Below are 16,037 nucleotides of genomic sequence, written 5' to 3'. Positions count from 1 at the left end.
GAACTGACCAGTGGAACCATGAAGTGCCGATGTTGCGGTGATACGGGGTTAACCTGTAATATTGGTGACTCTAGTCTGTGATGGGCTTACAATGACAACCATTCAGTCACATGAATTTCTTTATTTACTTTATATACATATGAATACTTTTTCTCACTTTTCCCCACAAAACCCTGTGTTTGTCAATCACAGTTCACTCAATATAATTTGTTTCTTTAAATAAAACATTTTATAGTTAGACATTTTTGGATTAGTAGCTCCTTAGTGACCCCCCTCATTCCTTAATCCTCTCTCTCTCTCTCTCTCTCTCTCTCTCTCTCTCTCTCTCTCACACACACACACACACACACACACACACACACACACACACACACACACACACACGTCTGCAAAACCTCAATACAACCATTTTTGTAGAGGATTTTCCTCCTGTTGTCCTGCTGCTTAGAAAGAATGCAAGTTTAAGGCGCATTGTCACTTTTCTAACTGGAAATTATGTAGTTGTATCTGCACTGTAAGTGAAAGTTTTTTAGCATTATATAACTTTTCAGTCTTTTGGTGCCTCATCCCAATATTGAAACATGCTGGAATCAAAATCAAAACAGGAATGCATAACTGCAAAATAGCAACATTTATTATAACAATAACAATATAGCCGATGGTCAGTATGTATTGTACAGCCAATATATGAGTGTTTACCTAAAAATTTCAAGAAATAAAATAACATTTCTGAGCTTTTACAATGTTGTCTATGCACTTTTTAAATTACATTTAAATAATTAATTATATAATAATTTATTATTTAAATGACTTGATCACTGATTTATACTTTCAGTATATCCAGGCTTTTTTAGACATGTGATTGAATTATAAGTATATGATCTGTATTGTCCTGACTTTTACAATAGAAGAACAAGTAAGAAATTGTACAAGATAGATGAGAATGTGCACAAATAATCTGAGCAGAAGAGGGAAAGAATGTCAGTCACACATGTCAGTCACACATCTTTAGTGATATTCGGTGACTTGTTCAAATATTTTCCAGGAGTACAGAATCTGCTACAGATTTTGTGGCTTTGGTAATGCAGGAAGGTCTGAAACTTAAAGCTATGCTGTCTAACATAACTGACTCTCTTAGAGAGACAGAGAGTGAGTGAGTGTGTGTGTGTGTGTGTGTATGTGTGTCACACACACATACACACACACACTTCTTTGCTTCACTTCTTTTACTACTTTGTACAGCACTTTGGTCAACTCTCTATTGTTACTAAATGTGCTTTATAAATAAATGAAATGAAATAAATGAACATAAACAACTGGAGTAGCAATTGTCTCCTTAATGCTCTTTCCAAACCAAAGGTGGAGTGCCTTGGAGAGAAATAAAAGAATATCAATCTTAGTGAGGGGAAAGTCAGGACTACAGGATGGATTAAAATGAAGCAAGTTGTGACCATGACACTTACTACAGCAACAAAGACGGGCATTAGTCTGTGCCAGTTTATCTTAATGGCACTTTGTGTGATTACTATGGACATATAGTTGGGCGACCATGGCTCAGGGGGTTGGGAAGCATATCTGTAACCGGAAGGTCGCCCGTTCGATCCCTGGGCTCTCTGTTCTGGTCGTTGTGTCCTTGGGCAAGACACTTCACCTGCCGCCTACTGGTGTTGGCCAGAGGGGCCGATGGCGCAACATGGCAGCCTCACTTCTGTCAGTCTGCCCCAGGGCAGCTGTGGCTACAACCGTAGCTTGCCTCCACCAGTGAGTCAATGCGAGAGTGAATGAATAGTGGCATTGTAAAGCGCTTTGGGTGCCGGTCCCTCCAATGACCAAGATCTTTGACTTGGACTTCAGTGATTAAATAATTTCATAGTTGTTCAAACTCAAGGAACAACTTCAGAGGTCCCTCTTACCGTGCATACAGACAATGAGCAATGAATAAATGATGAAGGCCCGGCTGTTACAAGTCTTTAAACTGAATATTAATCACAATATCACAGCAATTGAAACTGGCTGACTGGCCTCCTAAATTACTATCACCAAACTGAGTAACACCTTTATTACCCTAATGTGTGGAATATGTGTCAGAAAGTTATGAAAGGCTTATATGGATAGGTGAACTGACACGTTACTTAAAGAAATGTAATAAGAAATTTCAGGAAAATAATTTCAGGGAAAAAAAAACCTCTTTGTGGTATTAGTATTGAAATAATCTGCCCTCCTCATCTGATTACTTGTATATAAATATTAAATGTAGAAAGATTCTCTTCACCAGGAGAAATGCTATTAGTTCTATTGCAGAAGTCAGACTGGTTGTTGAGAATGATTCCAGTGCTTGCAGCCAAATCTGTAAACAAAAGAAATATTAAATTTTTATCAAAGAAAGAAAAATATCTGATAGCTGGTTTCTAACAGTGAAACAGAATGATGCAGCTACTGACTCGTTATTGATGGTGCTGGTTACAGACACAATAGGTCCATCTTCAGCCAGCACAGATACATGTGTGGTACCAGTGGTGTCTCGATTTGAGGTGATTTTCTAATAATCGTTTTGATGAGTCTCATTAGTTATTTTTTGCCGTATGACATCAGCAAAGCTCTCTTTTGTGAAATTCTTTGCCATCTGTAGGAAATACAAAGAATCAAAAACAAACACATTACACAAAATACAGAAATGTCAAAACAATAAGCAATACTAAAAAGAAAAGAAAATCCATCCATCTTCTTCCACTTATCTGAGGATGAGTTGTGGGAGGGGGTTGGGGGGGGGGGGGGGGGGGGCAGCAGCTTAAGCAGAGAAGCCCAGACTTCCCTTTCCCCAGCTACTTCCTCCAGTTTGTCCAGGGGAACACCAAGGCGTTCCCAGTCTAGCTGCGACTTATAGACTGTATCCCAATTCGCAAGCTGCTCGAAATGCGGCCCTCAAATGCATCCTTGATTTCCCTGAATTTTAAGGATGTGGCGGTGTAGACTTCGTGGCCCAACATATCCCAGACTTCATAGCACGGCGGTGGGTGTGGATAATTTTGCTGAAAAAAAACAAAAACAAAAAAACGGTGGAAGCAGAGCAGCCAAAGAGTAAACTTTTAAAAGTAAGTAGTGAATATTATGTAACTTATTTATGTGCAAATGTTTAATAATGAAGAACATTAAAACATTACTGTTGGTCACGTGTCGGGAAAGTTATGTGACATTAGTGACGTTTGTACTAACTTGGTTTTAAAGCCTTTACTTTACCTCCTGCAGGGGGATGGAGGGAAGTACATTTGGTATTCTCCCAAAGAAATATTCCACACTTCAGTTGTTAAGTTCCCCTAAAAGGGTCGAGGCGAGGAGGGGGGGGGGGGGAGTAACAAAATGTGTCCGGGTCAGAAAAAGGAGACAGAGGCAAAATGGTTAAATTAAAGAGTTTTATTAAAGTAGCTCAACTAAAAGAGACGGACAAGCCGCTATCACCATTTAAGGAAACAAACAAAACTCAAGCGTTGGTCAATAAAGTAAAAGTAAGTCAAAAAGAGAGAGCAGCTCACTAGCTGCAAACACCCCAAATGCACAGCTTGCTAGCTGCAACCATCAAACACACCGCTCAGTAGCTGTAACCATTCACATGGCACTCTGGCCCAGAGCTCACCTGTCCCTGAGCTTAAATCCCTTTAATTACTGATGTGAGTCAGCTGTGTAAAAGAGAAAGGTGGCACCTCAGGCAGAAGAGATTGAAGGACACGCCCACACAGGCACCTTCAGGAGGAGGCCCTGCTACGGCCGTAACACAGTCAATGCGACTTTATAAGAGGCCAAGTCCTCCAGTGTGAGTGTTCCTCCTGAGCAAAAACATTGAAACAAATGATTCTGTTGAGCAAAACTGAACACAGTGCATTGGGCCTTCTCTCATCTGGAGAGCACCGGGTGCACTGTGAGAGTCACGTTTTTTGATTTCACCAGTTTATTCATAGACCCACATAGCAGACAGGTGTGGCTCAGATCTGGTGTCAAGCCAGCACCGCTGGCTGACTTCTGGCATGGTAAGTGGTATGTCATCCAGATGTGGGCCAGGCCTGGCATAGATGGCACCATTTATGTGATGGCTTGCCACATCTGGCCCGATTGTGGTTTGGTTTATGTGGCCCAGGTTCATAGAAAACAGGTCTGACCTGGATCTGGCATCAAGCTGGCACTTCTGACTGACTGGTGTCATGGCTGGGTGTATGTCAACCAGATGTGGGCCAGGTTTGGCAATGATGGAAGTTAGAAGACCCAAAAGTTGCAATACTATACTGCTATGGTAGCCAATGTTTCAAATGCAGGTTTGTGAGTGTACACTTTATCCAAAATCTAGTGAGGGCTTACTCAGGTTTATTGCTGGGTGGCTGTAGCTCAGCAGATCACCTACTGATCGGAAGCGTAATGGTTCGATCCCTGGCTTGAGGTAAGGTAAGGTACATATTAGGCTGACATCTGGGGGCCAGAGCTGAAACGGTTTTGAGCCAGCACAGGGCCAGCAGTGTGTCTGCAACTGGTCCTGTGCTGGCCCATGTGTGGGCCACCTCTGGCAAACCAGACCTGGGCCATCAAAGGGCCTTCATTCTTTGCGGTATGTGGGCCATGTGTAAGCACATTGTGTGGGCCAGATCCGGGCCATACCAATTTTGCTATGTGGGGAGGAATAAGAACATTACATAGTACCAGGATTTGGGTGAAGAATAAGAAGCAAACACAACAAGATGGATACAATAAAACTGCCAAGTCCATTGAAACTGACTGGAAATGTGGTTGCAAGTTGGAGGACTTTCAAACAGCAGTTCAAACTGTATATTGCGGCTGTTGGAGTGGATCTCCAGGCAGATGAAAGAAAAATAGCCATGCTGCTCACCATCACCGGCACAGAAGCAATAGGGGTCTCCAACACTTGTGTTTGCTCAGCCCAAGGACAAAAATAACTTTGATGAAGTCATGAAGAAATTTGACGAGCACTGTCTGTCAAAGAAAAATGAAATGTACGAGCGATACGTCTTTCGCTCCCGCTTACAACACCAGGGTGAGTCATTTGATACTTTTCTGATTAAAGCTCCGCCCTGTAATTTTGGTGATCTCAGAGACTATGATAGGAGATGAAATAGTGTTTGGAACTAATGAGAAGAAGCTCAGAAAAACTGTTGAGGGAAACAGAACGCACGCTGGAAAATGCTTTAAGGATCAGTCAAGTCAGTAAGCTAGGACCGCAACATGTACTGACTTTTAGAAAGCCTGTTCAAGGAGCAGATCAACAAGAAAATGAGGAAGTGAACGTAGTGTAGATTAAAAGAAAGCCATGGAGTAAATTCAAAACCAATGACAACAAAAACAAAACATGACAATGAAATGTTCACTTGCAAGAGATGTGGAGAGAAACCGACCAAAACAATGTCCTGCATATGGAAAAAAAAATGTGCAAAATGTAAAGGACAAAACCATTATGCAAAATGTGTCTCTCCAAGAAGAAGGGACAAAAAGTACACACTGTGCAGGAAGACACAGATGACAGCGATGATCTAAGTGAAACATTTTTCATTAAGATGGTGTCACATGAAGACGTCAGTGCACAGTCTTCAAGAATTAACACTGGCCAAAGTGTTGGTTCAGTCACAGATGATAGATAGACTGCTCCACTGTTAGTCAATAGGACACTGGTAACATTTAAAATTGACACAGGGGCCAAAGCTAATTTGATCAATGAGAAGGATTTCAAGGCACTAACTAGGAAGCCTAGAAGATTTATAGAAAAAGTCACACCGCTGAAGGCCTACAATAACCAGCCAATACAAACAAAAGGTGGATACAGACTTAAAGTGATGGCAAAAGGCAAACAGCATAACATTTTGTTCATCATTGTGCTTGATGGACGAGTCGCTTTTAGGAGATAAAACATCTGAGGACTTAGGACTAGTAAAGAGGATCTATCAGATTATTACTGATGACATAAAAGTAGCCAAACAAGTCAAAAGACTGGAACACCAAGAGGATGAAGGAAGTTCAGACATTATCAGTAAATTTCCTTCAGTCTTCAAAGGACATGGAATTTTACCTTACACCTACAAAATCCAGCTCAAGGACGATGCCGTACCTGTGGTGCATGCCCCAAGGAGAGTGCCTGCTCCACTACGGGCAGGTTTGGAAAAAAAAAAAGAGCTTGAAAGAGACTCAAATGGGTGTCAGTGAACAAGTCTAGGAGAACTCTAGTAAGAGTCTGCCTTGATCCCAAAGATCCAAATGAAAAAAATATTAAATAATATAAAAAAAATATATATTAAAACAGAGCATTATCAGTTCCCCAAGAGAGAGGAAATAATGAGTTAAATGGCAGGAGCTACGTTTTTTTTTTTAGCAAACTGGATGCGTCACACAGATTTTGGCAGCTGAGGCTAGACCCAGAAAGCAGCAGGTACACTAGCTTCAATATACCATTTGGGCATTGTTTCTTGAGGTTCCCATTTGGAATTAAATCAGCACCAGAAATCTTCCACAGGGCAATGGAATCCCTGATCAAAGGGCTGAAAGGCACCAGAGTCTACATAGATTATCTCGTAGTTTGGAGAAATACAAGACAACAACATGATAAAAGGCTGGAGAAACTTTTGTGGAGAGTTAAAAAGAATGGACTTAAACTGAATAGAGACAAGTGCCTCTTTGGTGTTTCAGAGATGACCTTTGTCAAGAGATGTATTCTAAAGACACTTCTTCAGCTGAGAGTCAGAGAGTGGAGACACACACGCTGCAGTTTTTACTTGTGAGGGCAGTCACAGAGCGCTCGCACCCGAGAGTGGGGTCTCAGGGACTTGTGCTCTGCTCCTGCTCTGGTCTTTATTTATACAACAGTAGGTGCGTTCGTTCATGACATTGGAATGTGGATGTGTGTGTGTGTGTGTGCCAGGAGAGGCTTCTCTTCCTGGTATGGAGTGAAACTGCTTGTTCAGCACTTATCTATCACTTGCAGGAACTGCTCCTTCCCTGCATGATAACGGGTCACAGAGAAAACAACAGTCTGAGTCATAAATGACATGCCATTTATGACATGTTAAATCTTAGACAAGAATGTTCAGATTTTACAGAGTGACAGAGTAACGAACGGAGGGCTTTTTCCACTCGATAAAAGTTCATGTGAGGGTTCCCAGTGGTTAGGGGCAAATGCAATCGCATGGCAGGATGCTGTAAACGGACCAAACGTCAGTCAGGAGAACCACAGAGATAATCTATCCACAATACGAGGGTAGTCATTGCATGGGCCGGGCCAGTGTTGCCAACTCGTCAGTAAGGAAAATCGCTATTGGCTGTCCTAAAAGTCGCTAAATAACGTCGTCACCCAATTTGCATAACTGGTCATGCTAATGTAATTGTAACCTATGTTGTTGGAGAGAGAAATAACATTGTCGAAGAGACAGAGTAAAAACGTCCTAAATGCATTTAGAATTTATTTAGAATGACAAATTACATTTATTTTAGCAATTATTGTTTTTTAATGTCACAATTCCAACCCTACTCATTTATCCGGGCTTGGACCAGCAAAAGTGACCCGAAATAGGGGGAATATACGTACTTAACACGTTTATTGAACATCTTGAACATTCATGTTAACAAAAAACTCATTTACAACATTTACACTCTCTCTCTCTGTCACTCTTGGGGAATTTTTAATTGTTTGATTGCACAATAGGTAAGTGTATACTTACCTATTAGTATATAGGTTTTTTAAGAAGTTGCATTTCACAGGAGAACCTGTGCTAAAAGACTGAAAAAAACTATTCAAATTCTCTTTAAATTTAAGCATACATTCTTTGTTTATTCTCCATTTACTTCATTATATTGCATAAATGTTTATCACAAGATTAAATATAAAGCTGAAAAAGTGTAATTGCTGCCAGGCTATTGATCAAGTAATTGCGATTAATCGCAATTAATAGCTAAACGTTTGAAATGAAAATAAGAAAGAAAAGTATGTCTCTGTGCCCCCCTTTCCCTGTTAATGCCCTACCTGCCCCCCTGGCAAAACTTTGCTAGACCCGCCTCTGCACAGTTACCAGCTGTCAGCTACATAGAAAAGGAACCTGGTGTAGAAAGTAATATTAAATACATTCTAACAACAGCTTAATCAAGCTTAAACGTGCTGCTGGACCGTGCTGTTTTCTCTTTCTGGTGCAAAGTGGGCGATAAACAAACAAGGGAGACGGGACTCGTGACAGAAAAGCCGATCAGCTGATCATTGATCAGTTTCATGATTGAAGTAGTAACAGGAGAGGGAGGGAGAGATAAGAAGAGGCAGTCGCTCCATATATCGGTTGTTAAGCTTAACGTGGGAATGCTTCACAAACATTTAGAGATGAACTTACACACTTGCTTTACTTCTCTGGGAGACCTTTCTCAGAGATGAAATGATGAAATCCAGACTGCTGACAGGTCTCGCATGCCGCAGCCGCTCTATCACGTGACACATACTGCTCCGATGTGCTAAGCCTTAGCAGTTAAGGTCATGAGCTGGGTTACGCCATGTCGCAAGTTTTGTGAGGAGCTTTTGTGATATTTAATGGATCGAATTATATATATATTTTTATTTCTCTCCTATATCCGACCCAGTATTGGATCGATACCGATATGTAATATCAGATCGGTCCATCCCTAGTTTAAACGCAGAAGACCAAATCAAACTCACCTCAGCTGCTGCCCCATGTGGGAGTGAAAAGATTGGGCTGAAAGTGAGTGGAGTCCTTATATAATTTGTCTTAGGTGAGTTAAATTCAGGGACAAATTCCAGAGCCAATCAGTGTTGAGAAAGTAAAAAAGGAAACAAGCACAGTGAGGAAAAGGGTAATTAAAGTAAGAAGCTTTACAACACTTGAGTTATATTACACTGCTCAAATAAATAAAGGGAACACAAAAATAAGACATTCCAGATCAGAATGAATCAAATATTCTTATTAAATACTTTTTTCTTTACATAGTTTAATCTGCTGACAACAAAATCACAAAAATATTTTCAAAACTGATGGGTGATTGAGCATACATCAAGACGTCTCAAGTGCAAGCTGGAGGTTATTAGTTAATCACTCATAGTTCTTCCTGAATCAGAGGTTTAATGAGTGGGCAATAGTGATGGGATTTCCGGCTCTTTTTAGAGAACCGGCTCTTTCGGCTCCCAACCAGCTCTTCAGGTTGTTTTGTTGCTGTAATTAATTTATTATTAACAACAATATAAAATTATGCACAAAAGGAATTACTAATGTAAAAAAAACGTGGTTTTGTTTATATATGTTTATATATAAATATATACGGTGGCCCCTAGAGACAAACCACGTACAAACTCCAAAACACATTTCTAGCGTTAACTGAACTTCCAAAACAGAGCTACCTAGATCACTTAAATTACACAATTGAAAGCATGTGTATTGTTTGTGTATTTATACACAAGCACTCATATATATTCAAATAATTCAAAAAAGTGTTCATTTACCAATTACTACCAGTGTGTGAATGCATGTGTGGATTGGTGGATGACTGGATGTGTAAAGCACTTTGGGGTCCTTAGGGACTAGTAAAGCGCTATATAAACACAGGCCATTTACCATTTTACTACCACACACCAAATCCGGTCGTTGGTACTTCCTGGCTTGTGAAGCCACTAGGTAACAAAAGCTCAACACTGCGCCCTAGCATCCTGGAGCACTTCTCTTGTCTTTTGTACGTGCTTTGGAGTTTTTATGTGTTTTGGTGTTTGTACGTGCTTCGAAGTTTGTACGTGCTTTGTCTCTAGCGGTTACCGTAAATATACTTTTATTTATTCACTCCACATAAAATGTAATAAATAAATCATATATTACAAAAACCAACTATTTACATTTTAACTTTTAACTATTTAAATTTTCAGCTTTTTCCTTTTAAACAAATTTAAAGTAAAACGACACAAAACACTGCAAACCACAACACAATTAAATATAAATTAAAATATGAAAACAAAAAGAAGATGCATATTCTCTGTAATATGGGCCTGCATGAATAAACTTTCTGAATCCTTTATCATCCGCAACTGAAAATAGTTGTGGATGATTACTATACCTTTCTAATGGGACGTTGTTGTCCCTGGCCCTCTTTCTCTTTCTTTCCCTCCCGCTCTGTTCCTGTGCTACTGCCAGTGTAACTACCGCCCCTCCCCCCTCTGCCCAGCGCAAAGCACAAGACTCGCGTGCGGAGTGAAGCGGAAAAAAACTGCGAAAGAGAGGGTGAGAAAAACAAAAAACACGGGAGCCGGCTCGCGTCGTTCACTTCAAAGAGTCGGCTCTAAGAACCGTTTCGTTCGCGACCGACACATCACTAGTGGGCAATCTTCTTCTTATCATAGGACTTTGTGTGCCTTCACCTTGAAGCTTCTACACTGACGCCTTTTATGGCTAAATACTGTCTAGACATCTAAATTGGTAAGCTGTTCACTATAATACCTAATATTATTAACTGGCCCTTATGCTTTGCTTGACGTTTTACTTCCCTTTGGCATATCATGTGATTCAGATCTGCTGGGAGTTCTTTTTTCTAGCTACCGCCACTTCCTCTGATTGCTCTTCACTTTTTTTTTCACTTCCCCCTCTGCATTTTTTTTGAAGACTGTGCAAGAGCCTAAATAAACAGTTCCTGCCAACGTCCACTGTGTGCATCTTGGGTCCTCTTCTTTGCACTGCACACTGGCTCTGAGTGCTTTCTACAATTTCTTATAGGTTTCTACTGTAAAAGTGAGCTCAGTAAAGATTGTTTATCCACACACAGTGGATACATAAACTCTTGTTTCGACAATGTGTCTGAAAAGGTTGGGTACGCTGAAAAGAGAATTCAGTGATCACATAATTTATACCCCAATTTTCAGTTGAAATAGTGCAACGACAATATATACATAGCAAAACAGAGAAATGTTATTGTTTTTGAAAAACACAAGTCAATATATCTACCTATATATTCCTAAACTTCAACAACAAAATAGGTGCCATTGACTTTTAGTCAAATTGGACAGTCATAAATGCTGATGGTGACCAAGAATTTCACTTCAATCTTTATTTAGATTTTTATCAGAACAACAATGTTTACCAAAAATTGGGACAAAGCATTAAGACATCTAAAATGTATTTAATGCTAAAATTAAATCTAAATACCATTGATACTTATTCAGCATTGATGACTGTGGCCAGTGTAGAAAGGACTGTTGCATATGTGTGTGTTTAGAGCCGTGTACTAAAGACTGATTTTACTTGGAAAAATCAAAGCAAACAGCTCCTTGTCACAACTCGAACCAACAACCGTCATATAAGAGAAAAATTAATTTAAAGCTCAGCAAGTGACATATGGACTCTCTGTCTGGCTATATGTGCTGAACAGCAGTGCTGAATAGGCTTAAGATGACTCTACTGGAGAAAGAGGAAGAGGAAGTGAAAGAGGAAGAAAAAGAGGAAGAGAAAGAAATGTGGAATTTTTGGTCGTGCCTTTAAGAGTACACTGCAAAAACTCAAAATCTTACCAAGTATATTTGTCTTGTTTCTAGTCAAAATATCTCATTACACTTAAAATAAGACAAAGCAACATTCCAGTAAGATATATGAACTTATTTCAAGACAGTGAATCTTGAAACTAGAGAAAAACTAGATAATTTTCACTTGTTTCATTGGCAGATTTTTTTCACTTATTTCAAGGTAAAACATCTTGTATTAAGTGAAAAAAATCTGCAATGAAACAAGTGAAAATTATCTAGTTTTTCTCTAGTTTCAAGATTAAAGGTACGTCTTTCACCATCGAACAATGGTGCGTGACAGCCGCTTTTCTCTGCAGATGGGTCAAGCCTGACAGTCACAAAGACTGCTTACTGATAACGTATTTCAGATTCATTGATGGAAATGAGGGAGGAATTACTTTTCTACAAACAAGTTCCTGACAGAGCTACTGCAGAAGAGCTGTTTACAATCATACAATCATACTTGAAAGAGGCAGAGCTGAAAATGGGAACACTGTGTGGGGATCTGCACAGACAGGGCGCATGCTATGGGTGGGAAATGAGGAGGGCTGCAAGCGCTCATCAAGCGCATCTCCCCAAATGTGCAGTGGACGCACTGTATGATACACTACGAAGCACTGGCATCTAAAAAGCTGAGTCCTGACCTGAGCGATGTAATTACTGATGTCATTGCCTCACTCAACTACATCAAAACACGACCTGTAAAAACCCGGATTTTTTTCGGCACTGTGCGATGAAATGGGCTCTGACCACACAGCTGTTTTGTAACACAGCCAGTCCCAATGGCTGTCACGGGGGAAGGTGCTGTCTAGGGTCTTTGAACTGTGAGAGGTCCCTGGTGGAGGTTTAATATTTACATCAATATTATCTGAACCAGCCAGAACTGTGTCTTCAGCCACTAGTCTTCTTTGGAGGAAAAATAAATCTTGTGTATCCCATTTTCAATGGGAGTATGGTGGTTTCCTATTGGTCACTATTGGAACTTATTACTTTCTTGTATGAAGACCAAGACCTCACCCACCTCCAAAAATAGAAATGGTAAATGGCTTGCATTTGTATAGTGCTTTTCTAGTCCTTAAGGACCCCAAAGCGCTTTACACTACATTCAGTCATTCACCCATTCACACACACATTCACACACTGGCGATGGCAGCTACATTGTAGCCACAGCTGCCCTGGGGCGCACTGACAGAGGCGAGGCTGCCGGACACAGGCGCCACCGGGTCCTCTGACCACCACCAGTAGGCCAACATGGGGTTAGTGTCTTGCCCAAGGATATTTGGCATGCAGCCAGGAGGCAGCCTGGGATCGAACCACCAACCTTCTGATTAGTGGCTGACCTGCTCTGGCACCTGAGCTACAGCCACCCGCAGAAATGACAACTGGCCCGTTCTATAGAGTGCATTCCAGTTTATTTTTTGTGTGTATTCCAAGGTATTTATAGTCTTCCACAATGTCCTCAGCAACCTCCTGGAAACAGGTGTCACAGGTTTTCTGGTCCTCCTACAATCAATTCTTTGGTCTTTGTCAAACTGCAAAAGATTCTGCTTGTACCACATACCAAAGGAGTCAATCACAGCCCAGTAATCCGTATCATCACCCTCACTGATGCATCCAATCACCAGTGTTGGAGAGTAATGGAATACATGTACCGCCGTTGCGTATTTAAAATACAAAATATGAGTAACTGTATTCCGTTAGTTACCGTTTAAAAGGGTAGTATTCCGAATACAGTTACTTTGTTGAAATAAATGGATTACACGGCGGTCTTTTCCTGTTTCATATATTAGGCTATGCTCTCTCTATTTTTGGTAATTCCACACTGAAAGAAACCTAAACAAAACACGGATTAAGAGGCTCTAATACCTGTGTGTCAATCTGGCGGCTCATGTCATCTCTATTTGCGGCCCCCATAATGACATTAAGAAATTTTTTTTAAAGATTTAATGTGAAGGCAATAGGCAGAGTGTTACAGGCATTGCCCTAAAGCAGTGGTTCCCAAACTTTTTTTGCTGGGCCCCCCTTGTTTTACAAGAACAATGTTCGCGCCCCCCCCCTCGCGCGCGCGCGCACGCACGCAAGAACACATCCTCCAACCACACACACCCATATTTTGCTCCATTGCGGTTTATTTCACACCTCAAACATTTAGTAAACAATTAAGCAAATACAAGTAATATGCAGGTAGCAAGAAAATAAACTAATAAAGTCTTTTACGCTACGTCCGCACCTACACCGGTATTTTTAAAAACGCAGCTGTTTCGTCCACACATAAACGGCGTTTTGAATCACCGAGAATGGAGATTTTTTAAAACTCCTTTTTTGCGTTTATGTGTGGACGAGGAATATAGAGTTCGTCATGCAACGTCAAAGGTATGTGCCTTTTTTCACGTCACGCTGTGCGCCACGTTATTGTTTACATGAGATGAATTGCAGAATGGCAGATAGAGACGAAATACTGTTAATCTGACTATCTGCAGGTTTTACACGCTTACATATACATGCAGTTACTGTCCCTCCATTTAGAAAGGCAGAGGCATCACGGTGTAATTATTTTACATGTAGTTGTTTTTTTTTCCTGTGTAATAATATTCAACATTGCTATCAATACATTTTTCAAAAAATCCCTCTGCAAAATGGGTTCAAAAACATAAACAACTGTTGGATGCTGTTTGTCCGTGATTTGAACCGGGGGAACAAATCGTGGCAGGATCAGCCTGATATTATTTGTATCCCACTGTAACTTTACTGTATAAAGAGCTAGCATCTCCAAAATGTCAGGAGTAGTTAGTCATTACAACAAGTGTTTGTGAACTACAAATCAAGAATGTAGGATACTGTTTGTCCGTGATTTAAACAGCCCAGCGCTGCTCCCGACAAAGGGAAAACCAACCCTGCAGGGAGACCTACCTCGGCACTTGTGCAGGTGAAATCAAAGGGAAGATATGCTTCACCATATTTTCTAGTCTTTGGCTTAGAATGAAGTTGGTTTGGAAACATATTCAGCTATGCTTCATCTCCTGCTTTGCGTTTGTGTGGGCGCCCCGTGCTAGCAGTGTCCAAGCGTTGTTGTTTTTTTTGTTTTTTTTCCCTTTTCATGCCGCGCCCCCCCTGCAATGGCTCTGCGCCCCCCCTAGGGGGCGGGCCCCACACTTTGGGAACGTCTGCCCTAAAGAATGTATCCTCATGGGCAGTGTAGTCCGTGCTGCAGGGAGAATGGACTGCCATACCCGTTATGTGCCCATGAGCGCGAGGGAGGGAGAAAAAGGAGAGCCGATCAGTACAAGTTGTCACCGACCAGAAGCGGGAGATGGAAGCATGTAAATATAATAATAACAACCACTGCAGTACTGTGTGTAAAAAAAAAATATATATATATATATATATAATGATGTGCTATGTGACTGCTAGCGACACAGCTATGTTAGCATAATATAAACAAGCTAACTTTTGTTCCACTCGATAAAAGTTAACGTGAGTGTTCTCGGTGGTCAGGAACAAATGTAATCACGTGGCAGGATGCTGTAAAAGGACCAAACTTCAGCCAGGAGAACAACTGAGATAATCCATCCACAATACGAGGTTAGTCATTCATATACTGCTGCATGGGCTGGGCTGTAGTTACATCCTAAGGTTTTAAAAACTGAGCTTAAATAAATGATTAGCGGTAATAAAAGCCGAGGGAGGTCAACAGTGATCACTGACTGTTTTAGGAGCTTTTTGAGATTAAATAGAAGAAAATACAAAACATTAAACATGTTAACAACACAAAAGCCATATTAAACGCAGACTACTTTAGGCCCGGAAGTAGGATTCATCAGGTCATCACTTAACGACCGGATTACTTATGTCTGAGTAAAGGAGCAACCAATCACACAACTGGCTCCGCCTTGTCTTTCTTGATTGACAGACAAAGTCATTCTGCTGAAAAGTTGCATTGTGAAATAAATAGGTCATCGGGAAAAACGGGATTTTGAAATAAAGACTGACTTTGAAAAAAAGGACATTTTGGATTAAAAAGGGCTGGAAATAAATAAAATGCCTCAGGAATAATCTCTGTTATTGTGAAAAATAATGACCATGAAATAATATTTCACAATAATAAGTAAATTTATATAGCAGACTGTAATATATTTCACAATAATGAGCTTTTTTTTCAAACTGTGTTCCATTATTTCACAATATCCTTCTCACATTACATATCTGTGTCTTATTTATTCACAGTTATTTATTTCATCATGACCTATTTATTTATTTAATTTTGAACACTTTGGAGTTCCATAGGGCTGTAGTTACATTGTAAGGTTTTAAAAACTGAACGTTAAAATGAACATTGGTAATAAAAACCGAGAGAGGCCGACAGTGATCACTACCTTTTTGGGGGGGCTTAAACAGAACAAGATACAACACATTAAAACATGTTAAAAACACAAGAGCTTTAATAAATGCAGAATAGTTTGGACCTGGAAGCAGGGTTCATCATCACCACTTCAAGACCTGATTTAAAAAAAAAAAAAGAACA

The sequence above is a fragment of the Neolamprologus brichardi genome, chromosome 12 (assembly GCF_056152115.1).
Source record: "Neolamprologus brichardi isolate AB-2024 chromosome 12, ASM5615211v1, whole genome shotgun sequence".
NCBI classification, from domain to species: domain Eukaryota; kingdom Metazoa; phylum Chordata; class Actinopteri; order Cichliformes; family Cichlidae; genus Neolamprologus; species Neolamprologus brichardi.
Note: the sequence above shows the minus strand (reverse complement) of the source record.